Source organism: Myotis davidii, unplaced genomic scaffold (assembly GCF_000327345.1).
Source record: "Myotis davidii unplaced genomic scaffold, ASM32734v1 scaffold766, whole genome shotgun sequence".
Taxonomy (NCBI): domain Eukaryota; kingdom Metazoa; phylum Chordata; class Mammalia; order Chiroptera; family Vespertilionidae; genus Myotis; species Myotis davidii.
In genome coordinates, this window is record NW_006296846.1 from 596,357 (window position 1) to 611,383 (window position 15,027).

Consider the following 15,027-nt stretch of genomic DNA (forward strand, 5'->3'; position numbering starts at 1 on the left):
TCAGACATATAGATCAATGAAATAGAATAGAGAAACCAGAAATCGACCCATACCACTAGGCTCAATTAATATTTGACAAAGGAGGCAAGAACATACAATGGAGTCAAGAAAGTGTCTTCAGTAAACGGTGATGAGAAAATTAGAGACATGCAAAAAAATGAAACTAGACCACCCACTTAAACCATACACAAAAATAAACTAAAAATGGATAAAGGACTTAAATGTAAGATAGAAAACCATAAAAATCTTAGAGGAATCCACAGGCAACAAATCTCAGAGATATGCCAAAGAAATATCTTCACCCATACTGCTCCTAGGGCAATGGAAACTAAAGAGAAAATAAACAATTGGAACTACATGAAAATAAAAAGCTTTTGCACAGCAAAAGAAACCATCAACAAAACAGCCAGAAAGCCCACTGCATGGGATAACATATTTACCAATGTTATCTCCAATAAGGGTTTAATCTCCAACAATTATAAGGAACTCATACAACTTAAAAAAAAAAAAGGAAGATAAACAACCCATTCAAAAAATGGTCAACGGACCTAAATAGACACTTTTCAAAAGAGTACATAAGTAAGGCTGAGAGACATATGAAAACATGCTCAAAGTCAGTAATCATCTGAGAGATGCAAATCAAAACGACAATGAGATACCATCTGACACTCTCAGAATGGCTATTATCAACAAATCAACAAACAACAAATGCTGGCAAGGATGTGAAGAAAAATGAACCCTCATGCACTGCTAATAGGAATGAAGACTGGTGCAGCCACTGTGGAGAACAGCAAGGAGTTTCCTCAAAAAACCAATAATGGAACTCCCATTTGACCCAGTGATCCAACTTCTAGGAATATATCCCAAGAAAACAGAAACACCAATCAGAAAATATATATGCACCCCTATGTTCATAGCAACACAATTCACCATGGCTAAGATTTGGAAACAGCCTAAGTGCCCATCAGCAGATGAATGGATTAGAAAACTGTGGTACATCTACACAATGGAATACTATGCTGCAGTAAAAAAGAAGGAATTCTTACCATTTGCAACAGCATGGATGGGACTGGAGAGCATTATGCTAAGTGAAATAAGCCAGTCAGAGAAAGATAAATATCACATATTCTCACTCATTTGTGGAATAAAATGAACAACATAAACTGATGAACAAAAACAGATCCAGAGACAAAGAAGCATCGATCAGACCATCAAACCTCAGAGGTCAGGTAGGGGAGGGTGGGGGTAAGGGGGAGAGATCAACCAAAGGACTTGTACACATTCATGTAAGCCTAACCAATGGACACAGACACCAGGGGTTGAGGGTATGATTGGGGTCTGTGCTGGTGGGAGGGCAATGGGACGATAAAGACACATATGTAATACCTTAATCAATAAAGAAAAAAATTAAATAAAAGGAAAGGATAGAAATTCTGACACATGCTACAACATTAATGAACATTGAAGATATGCTAAGTGAAATTAGCTTGATACAAATGGACAAATATTATCTGACTGCAGTTGATGAGTTGCCTAGAGTAATAAAATTCATAGAGACAGAAAGTGGAATAGTGGTTATTGGAGTCAGGAAGAAGAGGGGAATTGTGAGTTACTGTTTAATGGGTACAAAGTTTCAGCTGGAAAAGATGAAAAAACTCTGAGATGATTATGGTATGGTTGCACAGCAATGTGAATATATTTAATGCCTTTTAACTGTACATTTAAAAATGGCTAAAATGGGGAGATTTTGGTCAATGTGGTGGAATAGGTAACACTGGGCTTGCATCCTTCCATGACAACATCAAAATTACAACTAAACTACAGAACAGTCATCATGAAGATTGCTTTGTAGCTCAAGCCAAGTATCCCAGGGAAGAGCACAACTGCCTGAAGCCTAGTTGAACAGAAGTCTATACCTAAGGATATAAAGAAGAAGCCACATGGAAACTGATAGGAGTGGTGGAGACTCAGAATAGAATAGTTCCAAGCCCAGAGGTGGTGATTAAAAATCAGGAGGGATACCTTAGTTGCAGAGGTCCCTCTGAGGAGTGAGGGTTCCCAGCCCCAAACTAGGCCGCCCAAGCACAGGGTTCCAGTGCCAGGAAGAAAAGTCCCCACAACTTCTGGCTGTAAAAACCAGCAGAGATTGTTGCTTAGTGAGATAGAGTGCTACTGGAGTCCCAGGCTTTCCTCTTAAAAGGACCATGGATGGACTTACTACTCAGACTCACTCACTCTGAGTTGCAGCACTGGGGCAGGAACTCAAAAGGTTCCAGGAACATACAGGGAGGAGCTGAATTATCTGGCTTCAGGACCATAGCTGGAGGGGCAGTTTTTTCCCAGACAGAAGTGCTGGCAAAAGCCATGTTCCTTTGCTCAGCTCTCCCCCTGCAGGCACCATATCAGAGTCTCCATCAAACTGGCTAAAACTGTTCACCCTCCCCTGGTGATTCTCTGAGATCCCACCCCACCCAAATTACCAGCCCACCCAAGCCCCTTCCAATGGCTTTTCCATACAAATGGCCTGTCTTGTTTTGTGCTTTAGAGTTTCATTTTCTCAAAGGTGCACAATCCACAAATAGGCATCATCTTGCCTCAAGAGTGCCCTTGTACCTCTTGCTAAACAACCCCAAACCAGCAACTACAGGTAGCTGACCTTAGTTCACAGCTTATCCCCTCCCTGGCACCTGCAAAACCAGCACAAGCAGCAACCATCTGCAGATTGCTTTGCAGTTCATGCCAAGTAGTCTGGGGAAGAGCACAAGCAGCAGCTGGCTTTGGCCTGCACCAGAACCCCTTCCAAGAAGCTCTAAAACCAACATACCCAGTGGCCACTTCAGCCACACCAGAGCACCACCCAACCACTTCCACAATTGATACACCCAAATAGGATATTTGGCATGCCTCAGAGTCCTACTAAAGTGAATCATGTTCCACAGGATCAGCCCCTGCACAACAGATCCCCACTATAGTCACAGATAGTCCTTACAACCAATCAGCCTGAGGATCCATCCCTCCCACTGATGTGCCAGCAGCAATCAAGGCTCAACTACATTAGGAGGGCACACACCACCCCCACAAAGGGCACACCTAGAGCACCCAGCTCTAGTGACCAGAAAGACTGCGCCACTGGACCTCATAGGACAACTACATTAAGCCACTCTACCAAGATCAGGAGACATAACAGCTATTCCTAATACAAAAAAACAAACACAGGGAAGTAGCCAAAATGACCAGACAAAGAAATATGTAATGAATGAATGAGGAAAAAAAAAAAAGGAGAAATATCCAGGAAAAAAAACAACAAAAACGCTAAACTAAGTGGAGACAAGCAGTCTACCAGATGCAAAGATCAAAATACTATTTATGAGTATGCTCAATGATCTCAGTAAGAACTTCAACAAAGGGATAAAAATGGAGATAAAAAACATAAAAAAGAACCAGTCAGGAATGAAGAATGCAATAACAGAAATGGAAACAAATACATTATAGAAAATCAATAATAAAGTAGATGAAGCAGATGATCCAAACAGCAATTTGGAAAATAAGGAAGCAGAAAACACGTACTCATAACAGCAAAAATGAAAAATAAGGATAGTTTAAGGGGCCTCTGGTACAATATCAAATATACCAACATTCACAGCATAGTGGTACCAGAAGGAAAAGAGAAAGAGCAAGAAATTAAAACATTATTTGAAAAAATATGAAAAACTTCCTTAACCTGGCAAAGGAAATATACATACAAGGCTAAGAAGCACATAAAGTCCCAAACAAGATGATCCCAAACAGGCATACACCAAGACACATCATAATTAAAATTCCAAAGGGTCAGACAAAGAGAGAATCTTTTTTAAAAAATATATTTTATTGATTTTTTAAAAAGAGAGGAAGGTAGAGGGATAGAGAGTTAGAAACATTGATCAGCTGCCTCTTGCATACTCCCCACTGGGTATGTGCCCGTAACCAAGGTACATGCCCTTGACCGGAATCAAACTTGGGACCCTTGAGTCTGCAGCCTGATGCTCTATCCACTGAGCCAAACCGGTTAGGGCCAGATAGAATCTTAAAAACAGCAAAAGAAAAGCAGTTAGTTATTGCAAGGGAGCTCCCATAAAACTATCAGCTGATTTCTCAAAAGAAACTTTGGAGGCCAGAAGGAATTGGCATGAAATATCAGTGATAAAAAGGAAAGACCTTCAACCAAAATTACTCTACCCAGAAAACCTATCATTTGGAATTGAAGGAGAGCTAAAGAGCTTCTCAGGCAAGAGAGCGCTAAAGGAGTTCATCATCACCAAACCAATATTATAAAAAATGTTGAAGAAGAAGAAGAAGAAGAAGAAGAAGAAGAAGAAGAAGAAGAAGAAGAAGAAGAAGAAGAAGAAGAAGAAGGAGAAAAAGAAGAGGAAGAAGAAGAAGAATGAAGATAAAAATATGAATAATAAAATGACAATAACTACAAACCTATCAGCAATCACTTTACATTTAAATTCTCCAATCAAATAGCATAGAGTGGCTAAATGGATAAGAAAACAAGACTCTTTCTTATACTATCTGCTAGAGGTCTGGAGCATGAAATTTGTGCATGGTTATGGTCCCTAGGCCTGGCCTGCGATCAGGGCCATCTTCCCCAGCTGCCTGCAGCCGGCCTCGCCCCCTGCTGCCACCCACCCCCAGTTACATATTCACCATCTGGTGATTGGTGCCTGACAGCTGGGGGAAGGGACCGAGAGGTGTGCTGTTCCCACCTGCTCACCAGCCCTGCCTCTGATGGCCATCAGGCAATTGGAGCCTGCCAGCCAGGGAAAGAAACCAAGAGGTGGTCAGTGCACCTCATAGTCACTGGTCCAGCAGTCGTTCTGGTCATTCTGCTGTTAGGGTCAATTTGCATATTACCTTTTATTATATACTAGAGGCCTGGTGAATGAAATTCGTGATTGGGTGGAGGGGGTGTCCTTGAGCCCAGCCTGCACCCTCTCCTATCTGGGACCCCTTGGAGGATGTCTGACTGCCAGTTTAGGCTCGATCCCACAAGGCCTAAACCAGCAGTCAGACATCCCTCTCACAATCTGGGACAGCTGGCTCCTAACCGCTCACCTGGCTGCCTGCCTGATTGACCCTAACCACTCCCCTGCTGGACTGATTGATGCCTAACTGCTCCCCTGCTGGCCCAATCACCCCAACTGCCCTCCCCTGCTGGCCCAATCGCCCCCAACTGCCCTCTCCTGATGGCCTGATCTCGCCCCCAACTTCCCTTTCTTGCCAGCCTTATGGCCCCCAACTGCCCTCCCCTGCCAGCCCAGTCCCCCACAACTGCCCTCCCCTGTAGGCTCGGTCCCCCACAACTACTCTCCCCTGCGGCCTGGTTGCCCCAACTTCCCCCCACTGCTGGCTAACTTGTGGCGGCCATCTTGTGGTGGCCATATTGTGATGATGTCATATGAGGGTGTCGAGCGAGGGCATGATGCCACCTAGGCTTTTATTATATAGGACTAGTAGGATAGAGGGCTGGTGCACAGGTGGGTGCCAGCTGGCCTGCCTTGAAGGAGACCCCATATAGGGGTGAAGGGTCCCCAATGGGGGGCAGGGCCAGCCTGGGTGAGGGGCTTCCAAGGGTTTGCAGGCTTGCCATACCCCTGATCGGGGTGGGCGTCCCCACTGGGGGGTGGGCCCGGCCTGGGCGAGGGGCCATGGGCAGTTTTCAGGCCATCCACACCCCCATCAAGGTGGGGTTCCCTGCTGGGGGACAAGGCCATCCTGGGAAAGGGGCCATGGGCAGTTTGCAGGCCAACCTGCCCCCGGCTTTGTCAGGAAGAACGTCTGAAATGATGTCCAGAAGACTTCCGGACTATCTGGTTTGATTAGCATATTTCCCTTTTATTAGTATAGACTAGAGGCCCGGTGCATGAAATTCGTGCATGGGGGAAGGGGGATCCCCCCCCCTGCCAGCCTGGTTGCACCCAACTGCCTCTCTCTACTGGCCTGGTTGTCCCTAACTGCCCCCTTAAGGGCTGGTCACCCCTTACTGCCCCCCCCTGCCAGCCTGGTCGCCCCCAACTGCCTCCCCTGCCAGCGTGGTTGCCCCTTACTGCCATGCTGACAGCTTGGTTGCCCACCTCTGCTGACCTAGTCGCCCCCAACTGCCTCCCTGCCAGCCTGGTCTCTCCAACTGTACCCCTGCTGGCCTTGTCTCCCTACACAGCCTGCTGTTCAGTTGTTTGGTCATCCCTCACTAACCCCCCTGCTGGCCTGGTCACCCCATGCAGCCTGCTGTTTGATCATTACTGTTACTGTGATGGAGTCCCAGACGATTTGCATATTCCTCTGTTATTAGTATAGATAAGAGACTCATTTAAGATCAAAAGACACATACAAACTGAAAGTAAAGGGATGGAAAAGATATTTCATGAAAATGAAAACAAACAAACAAAAAAGCTGGGATAGCAATACTTATACCAGACAAAATAGGCATTAAAACAAAGACTATAACAGGAAACAAAGAAGGCCCCAGCTGTTCCACTTCTGTGCATTTATCTGAAGAAACCCAGAATACTAATTTGAAAAGACACATGTATTCATATGCTCACTACAGCATTATTTACAATGGCAAAGATATGGAAGCAATCTAAGTGTCCATCAATAGACAAGTGGACAAAGAAGAAGTGGTACATACTAGTATATACAATGGAATATTACTTGACCATAAAAAAGCATGAAATCTTACCATTTGTGGAAGCAGGATGGACCTAGAGGATATTATGGTAAGTGAAATGAGTCAGACAGAGAAAGGCAAATACCATATGATTTTATAAGTGAAATCTAAAAATCAAAATAAACAAACAAAACAGAAACTCATAGATACACAGAACATTTTTTTGGTTGCCAGATTGAGGAGGGGATTGGAGGGATGGGTGAAAAGAGGCAAAGGATTAAGTACAAATTGGTAGTTACAATATAGTCATGGGGATGTAAAGTACACTATAGGGCAGTGATGGCAAACCTATGACACATGTGTCAGAGGTGACACACAAACTCATATTTTTGGTTGATTTTTCTTTGTTAAATGGCACTTAAATATATAAAATAAATATCAAAAATATGTCTTTGTTTTACTATGGTTTCAAATATCAAAAAATTTCTATATGTGACACGGCACCAGAGTTAAGTTAGGGTTTTTCAAAATGCTGACACGCCGAGCTCAAAAGGTTCGCCATCACTGCCATTGGGGATATATATTGCAAAAACTGTGTATGGTGTCAGATGAATACAAGATTATTGGGATGATCACTAAGTAAATTATGTAAATGTCCAATCACTATACTGTACACCTGAAACTAAAATAATATTGTATGTCAACTGTAATTGAAAAATAAATTATTAGATTGTGATCAAATTAATGGGTGTTATATATTTTTTAAATAAAATAAAAATTACTAAAATGGTAAATTTTATGTTGTGTATATTTTACTACAAATTTTTTAGAGGGCATGGGCCCTCAATATGTAAATATAATAAAAATTAAAATAACCAATAATATTTAAAACTTTTTTTTCAAATCCTATGTTCTAAGGAAATCTCCCAGGTGCTCCTCTCTACTTGGGTTCTGCTTGTTCCCACATGCAGTTAGCAAACCTTATTTAATACCTACGTGTGTGACAGGCACCAAGTTTCATTCTCAGAGTACACTGATGGGGGATTTGATTCTAGACCTCCAAGATGCTCATAGTTTCCTAATGAAGTGTCTCATACTAGACCAGTGGTTCTCAATCTTCTTAATGTCACAACCCTTTAATACAGTTCCTCATGTTGTAGTGACCCCCAATTTCATTTTTACAAATTGAACATAATTAAAGCATAGTGATTAATCACAAAAACAATATGGAATTATATATGTGTTTTCCAATGGTCTTAGGCAACTCCTGTGAAAGGGTTGTTCAACCCCCAAAGGGGTCACGACCCACAGGTTGAGAACCACTGTACTAGACCATCTATTGCCTATACTTCATCTCCTGAGGGTCGGGGTGGGAGAATAAAGAAAACCTTTTCTTATCTGAGTTATCTTCATGTATAGAGTTACTATAGACATCATTGCTCCAGCCTAAAATCTGGGAAATGTTCTTGGCTTTTTCTTTTTCCTGTGTCCCCCTGCTTTCTCTTGTTTACCTCCAAATCATATATCAAAACTGCCAATTCTCTACCAACACCAACTTCAACATAACTCACTTGTGCCACTACTGTGGCCTTCCATCTGGTCTCCTGACTTTTATCTTTGTCTTGCTATAATCCATTCCCACACAGGAAACAAAGGGATCTGAACAAAAAGAAAAATACAAAAGGAATGTTTCACTCTTTAGCTTGGAAACCTTTCAGTGGCCTCCCACTGAACTTGCACTAAAACCCCAGCTTCTAACCATGGCTACAAGACCCCACCTGATTTGGCACTTGCCCTCTCTCTATTTGCCTTGGCTCATTGCCCTCCAGTCACACTGAAACAAGGCTTCCCACCCCCAGGATCTCTGGACATTCTTTTCCTCTGCCTGGAATGATTTTTCCCTGTCACCCTTCAGATCTCATTATAAATGGTCCTGAATATCCCCTCAGTGCTCACTACTAACCTCATCGTTTTCTATCTCCCTGCTCTTTTTAGTTCCTTTATAGGTTTTTACCTCAATACTTATTATTTTTGTTTGCCTACTCTCTCTATCCTGCTAAGTCCCATGAGACATAGAATAAGTATGTTTTCATTACCATTGTAAACCCAGCAATGCTGGGCACAGAACTGACACTCAACAAAATATTTGTAAATCAAATATAAAGTAGGAAGTAATAAGTGCCTGGGGGAAAGGGAGAGGGGGGAGGGTGGGTCAGGGGGAGAGAAGGAGTATGCTGTTTGAATTCATAGTCAAGAAAGTTTTAAGTAAATGTGTATGTGTGTGTTTGAAAGTGTGTGTGTGTGTGTGTGTGTGTGTGTGTGTGTGTAGAAGGCAGGGAAAAATCAGAGAACATTAGAAGTAATTACATTTTTAAAATATGTGCTTGCCCAGCCGACATGGCTCAGTGGTTGAGTGTCAACCAGGAGGACACAGTTTGATTCCCAGTCAGGGCACATGCCTGGGTTGTGGGATTGATCCCCAGTGTGTGGCATGCAAGAAGCAGCCAATCAATGATTCTCTCATCATTGATGTTTCTATCTCTCTTTACCTCCCCCTTCCTCTCTGAAATCAATAAAAATATATTTTTAAAATGTGCTGAATATGTACATATTATACATAAAGCACATGCATCTGTTATGTTTTGCACATTTTACTTACAAAATTGTATTTTAAATGTGGATACATTTTTCCATATGACCTAAATAAATAAATTCTTCTTTTGATCTGCATTCCTACTGAGATCCAAGGGAACATAGTTGTGTAAAAATAGTTTCCAATATTGTAAAATTATGATATGAGACATAATGTGACCCATGTGAAACACTGGATGTAATTCTAAAAGCTTGAGTTCAAGTGCTGCATCTGTGTGGCCTTGAATGATCACTATCTCACCAGACTCTGTTATGTCATCCACAATACACTGATTTGGGCTGGATAACTTTCTAGCCCTATCAAATTCTAGAGCACAGAATAGTTATATATAGAGGGAATTATATAGAGTTATATATTCTGTTATATATAGTTGTATATAAGTACATAGTTATGTATATGTTATATTCTTTCTTTCTTCCTTCTAATGTTTTATTATAGAAAACTTCAAATATGTATAAAAATAGAGACAGCAGTAAAACAATGTAGCCATCACTGGCTTCTCAGCCACCAAATCCCCAGCCTGGCCAGTGCAGCTGTGTCTCTACATCCATTTACACTGTGGCTATTTTGCAGCAAATTCCTAGACATCATCTTCTTTCATCTGCTTTTCCCTTATTGGAAAAAATGAAAATTAAAAAAGGTCAATGAGAAAGATGGTGGCTGATGGGATGGCAGCCTGCAAGATAGTGTGTAAGTCAGAGAGCAAAAGGAGAGTGTGTGGACATGCGGGAAGTGTCTATATTTGTAAGTGAGGGACAGTTATATTCCACAAGACTGTTGGTGACAGGTGGACCAGGCTCCCCTGGCCAGGCAGCCTCTACTACTGCTGAAATCTCTCCCGGAGCAGCTGGCTCTGCCACAGAGATAACACCATCTTGAAGGGATAGAGCAGCTGTGATCAGAAGCCTATCCTTACCTTCACCAGGGGAGACCTCAGATACCTCCCAGGACCCTACAACCACAACGCCCAGGGACCAGCTGCCACAGCTGCAAACACCAAGACTCCAGCCTCCCTGGGTGTGGGTGTCTAAAAAGTTTGTCCAGAGAGACAAAATGGCAGCGGTATAGATGGACTTGTCCTGAGCCCTGTCCCAGAGAAGATAGGGTGAGCAGCTGAAACGAGTAACATCCAGCCCGAATTAGCAAAGGAGACTCAGCTGGGAGATGGTTTGCAGGTGGGAAGGGCAGAGGATCCCTGAAGAAAGGTGCTAGAGAGCGAGCCTCATAACCAGACACCTGGAGAGGAAACTACATCCAAGAATGGGTAAATAACACCCCAGACCCAACTACAGAGGCAGGAAGAAGGCAGCAGTGAGGGAGAGAGCATGAGTGAGTGAGGGAGCAAAAGAGGAGTCTGTGGTCATGTGAGATGTGTGTGTGTATGTGAGTGAGGCACAGTTAGATCCCACAGGACCTTCGGGGACAGGCTCACAGGGCTCACCTAATTAGGCAGCCTCTGCTACCATAGTAAACAGTACCTGGAGGCTGGCTAATCCTCAGAGGCCTAGCCTTTTGAAGGGGAGAGCTGCTGTAACCAGGAGCCCAGCCTCATCTCCACCTAGGGTGCCCTCAGATAACACCTGGGACTCTACAGCCACGCCTGCCAGGGACCTGCTACCTCAGCTGTGGTCCCATGGTCAACAAGTCTCCAGCCACCCTGGGTTCAGGCTCCTGTGAGTTCTGAAGCATGCTCCCCTCTGACTGGCCCAACGTCTTACTTAACCCAGGGCACTGCAACCACACGAGCAGCAGACATGTGAGCAGCCCACTCCTGTCCAAGGAGCTGCAGCCCCACAAGCAGCCTGCCTCAGGCCTAAGAACAGAAGCCTCACGTGGCCTGCCCCTGTCCAAGGAGCAGCAGCTGTGAGAGCAGCCCACTTCCCTGTCCAAGGAGCAGCAACCATGGGAGCAGCCTGCCCTGTCTGAGGAGCAGCAGCCGCATGAATAGCCTGCCCATGTTTGAGGAGCAGCAGGCCCATGCAGCACACTGCCACCCGAGGAGCAGCAGATGCACAGCCCGCACCCTGCACGTGTCTGGGGAGCAGCAGCTGTGTGAGCAGCCTGCCCCCATCCGAGGAGCAGTAGCCACCTGAGCAGACTGCCCACGTCCGAGGAGCAGCAGCCCTGAGTAGTCTGCACTGGTCTGAGGAGCAGCAGCCGCACGTGCAGCTCACTCCCACACGAGGAGCAGCAGCCGCCGGAGCAGCTGGACCTTGTTGGAGGAGCAGCAGCCACAGGAACAGAGGAGCAGCAGTCCTGCGCAGCCCGCTCTGGTACGAGGAGCAGCAGCCACACGCAGCCTGTGTGGGAGCACGTCTGTGGAAGCCGTAGCAAACTAGGAGCTCCAGGTGCGTGGCAGCTGTATGACCCCTAGTTGTCTATCCTTTGTTATCAGCTGCTAGGGCAGCGGGGCAAATTATAGATCAGGAAAGACTGGTATAGCTGGTATCTGTTGGAATAAGCAAGGAAATTGGAAAAAGTTTACTGTTAAAGGATATTCTAGTACTCAGCAAGCTGAAGTTAGGGCTCTAATTCTAGCTCTACAGCATTTTCCTGACTCTCCACTAAATATTATTAGTAATTCCCATGATACAGTCCAGCTTGGCCAACAAATTGCTAAAGCCACTATAGCCCCGGGTATCTCAGCTCTGCTTTTTTTTTTTTATATAGGTTGGAGTGGCGACCGAAGGCCGCTGTTGGCCATTCACCTGCCTTTTGTGTTGGTGTCTTATTTTCCCCTTCCACAGCTGGTGCCCCATGTGAGGAATCCAGTACCGCTTGCCAAAGAGGAGCAGCGTAGGACCGTGGAAGGTTAGGGTGGTGCGATCGGAGGGAAGTTGGCCGAATCCGAAAGTGCTTGGGTAAGTAGCCTTTCGTAGCCCTTCCGATAAAAGCATGGGGAATTCCATGATTAAGGGTCAACAGCATTTTTTTTTTAAAGCTTATCCAGCAGTTGCTACGGGTGACTGGCTGTGATTTATTGGCTCTTATGGAGCAGATTCATTATCACTGTCCGTGGTTCCCGGATAAAGGCATGCTGGACGTGGAGGTGTGGAACCCTGTGGGCAGTACATTAAGGAGAGATCAGGAAAGAGGCAGTGCAATAGGAGGTTCTGTTTTAGGAACCTGGGCTTATGTTACCACTGCTTTGCGACCATTACAGCCAGCTCCAACGCCTGTCACAACGGCTTTGGTATTGGAAGAAGAGTTAGAAAAGGCAGATAAGGAAGGTTGTCAGATTATAGCAGGTCCTCTAGCCCCACCAGACCCCAGGGATCTTTCCCCAGGAGAAGAGATTGTTCCCCCTACTTGGGTTATAGATAATAATGAGAGACCATTTAAGGCATTCTCTGTGCCTCCGGTAAGACCGATGGCCCCGCCATGGACCTCTCCTAAAGGGGCGAGACCCTCGGTTGAAAGATCGCCAACAATGGCTCAGTGTCTAAAAGAGGCTAGCGGTAACCCTGAAATGGAATTTTTCCTGTGATTGTGAATGCTCAGAACTAAAGAGCTCATGATTTCCTCCCAGACAATTAACTCCTGAAGCAGAGAAAGAGTTGAATTTTTTAGAGCAACATATCTCATCCTGCTTTTTATCTCGCAGAGATCCAGCTGTGCCTATACACTTATTTATACTTTTGACTTTGCATTCCCCTACAGCCCTTATAGGACAATTGGAAAAGAATATTTTTTGGCATAGAATGGCTTTATTTGTCTCACACTCCTCGTAGAAGTGTTACTCCATACATTGGTCTTATAGCCCATCTTATAGCTAAGGGCAGGGATCGTATTGTTCAACTTTCAGGGTGTAACCCAGAAATTATTTAGATTCCTATTAGAAAAGAAGATTTTAAAACCTATCTTCATCATAGTATACATGGTCAGGTAGCTATGGCTGATTTTATTGGAGAAATCAAGTATGGATTGCCTAGTGACAAATTAGTACAGTTTTTCAGCATGTCCAATATCAGCCTTTCAAAGTAATTTCTTTACTCCCCTCCCCCCCCAGATAATGTAGTCACTGTTTTTACTGATAGATCAGGAAAGACTGGTATAGCTGGTATCTGTTGGAATAAGCAAGGAAATTGGAAAAAGTTTACTGTTAAAGGATATTCTAGTACTCAGCAAGCTGAAGTTAGGGCTCTAATTCTAGCTCTACAGCATTTTCCTGACTCTCCACTAAATATTATTAGTAATTCCCATGATACAGTCCAGCTTGGCCAACAAATTGCTAAAGCCACTATAGCCCCGGGTATCTCAGCTCTGCTTTTTTTTTTTTAATATATTTTGGGTTTCTCATGTGCTTTTTTTTTTTTAATATATTTTATTGATTTTTTACAGAGAGGAAGGGAGAAGGATAGAGAGTTAGAAACATCGATGAGAGAGAAACATCGATCAGCTGCCTCCTACACGCCCCCTATTGGGGATGTGTCCACAACCAAGGTACATGCCCTTGACCGGAATCGAACCTGGGACCTTTCAGTCTGCAGGCCGATGCTCTATCCACTGAGCCAAACCGGTTCTGGCTCAGCTCTGCTTTTTAAGTTTGTTGTCAAACCTGGCAAATAACCCATATTACTGGCATCCCCTATAATCCCGCTGGTCAGGGTATTGTAGAATGTGCCCATTCTACCTTGAAGGCTATGTTGTTAAAACAAAAAAGGGGGAGTAGAGGGATGACCCCTAGAGATAGGCTAAATAGGGCACTGTATTCTTTAAATTTTTTGAATCAGCAGCATGGGGAAACGGCTGCTGAAAAACACTTTGTTCCTCAAGAACGTAAGCCTAATCCTAAGGTGATGTACCAGGATCAGGAGTCCTCCTTTTGGAAAGGCCCGGTGGAGTTGCTAACTTGGGGAAGAGGGTATGCTTGTGTTTAAGTTCCAGATGCAGACCCTAACAACCGAGTTTGCAATCGGATCTCTGAGGAAGAGGATGGAAGCCAAGAACCTTCAGGACATGCCCTGGTGAAGGCGTCGTCCGCATACCCTTGGATGGAGATGGCTCCTCCTATCACCTGGGGCTCTTTAAAGAGGCTGGATGCAGAAGCTCAAAGCATTATGAACAGTAAAAGGGATGGAGGACCGGCCTCAGATGCGTCTCTTGGTTTACCTGGCTATTATCACTCGGAACTCTTCCTGGGGGTTGATTTTGGCTTTGATCACCTTGACTGGACTCCTGCATGTGAGTTCGGCTGCCATCCACTGGGGTCATGTGATTGATCCACCTACTTTTACTCCTCAGATTTGGAATGATCTTGATCCTCCTTTGACTACCAAAGACTTGGACTATACTCAAGGGACTTGGGTGAGGCCTAATGGACATTTGGGGGACTCTCGTTTTCAAGCATTGTTTACAAGACCCTCACCTGGAATGTGCCCACTGTTCCTCTGTGTGTTCCTTAATAGTTTTTATTGTGTCTACTGTGGTAATTACCTCTTCTGCTGTGATGTCAGGGTTTGCTTTAGAAATCTCTATCCTTACAGCCCAACAAGTGGATAGTGGTTATTGGAGAAATCAAGTATGGATTGCCTAGTGACAAATTAGTACAGTTTTTCAGCATGTCCAATATCAGCCTTTCAAAGTAATTTCTTTACTCCCCTCCCCCCCAGATAATGTAGTCACTGTTTTTACTGATAGATCAGGAAAGACTGGTATAGCTGGTATCTGTTGGAATAAGCAAGGAAATTGGAAAAAGTTTACTCTTAAAGTATATTTTAGT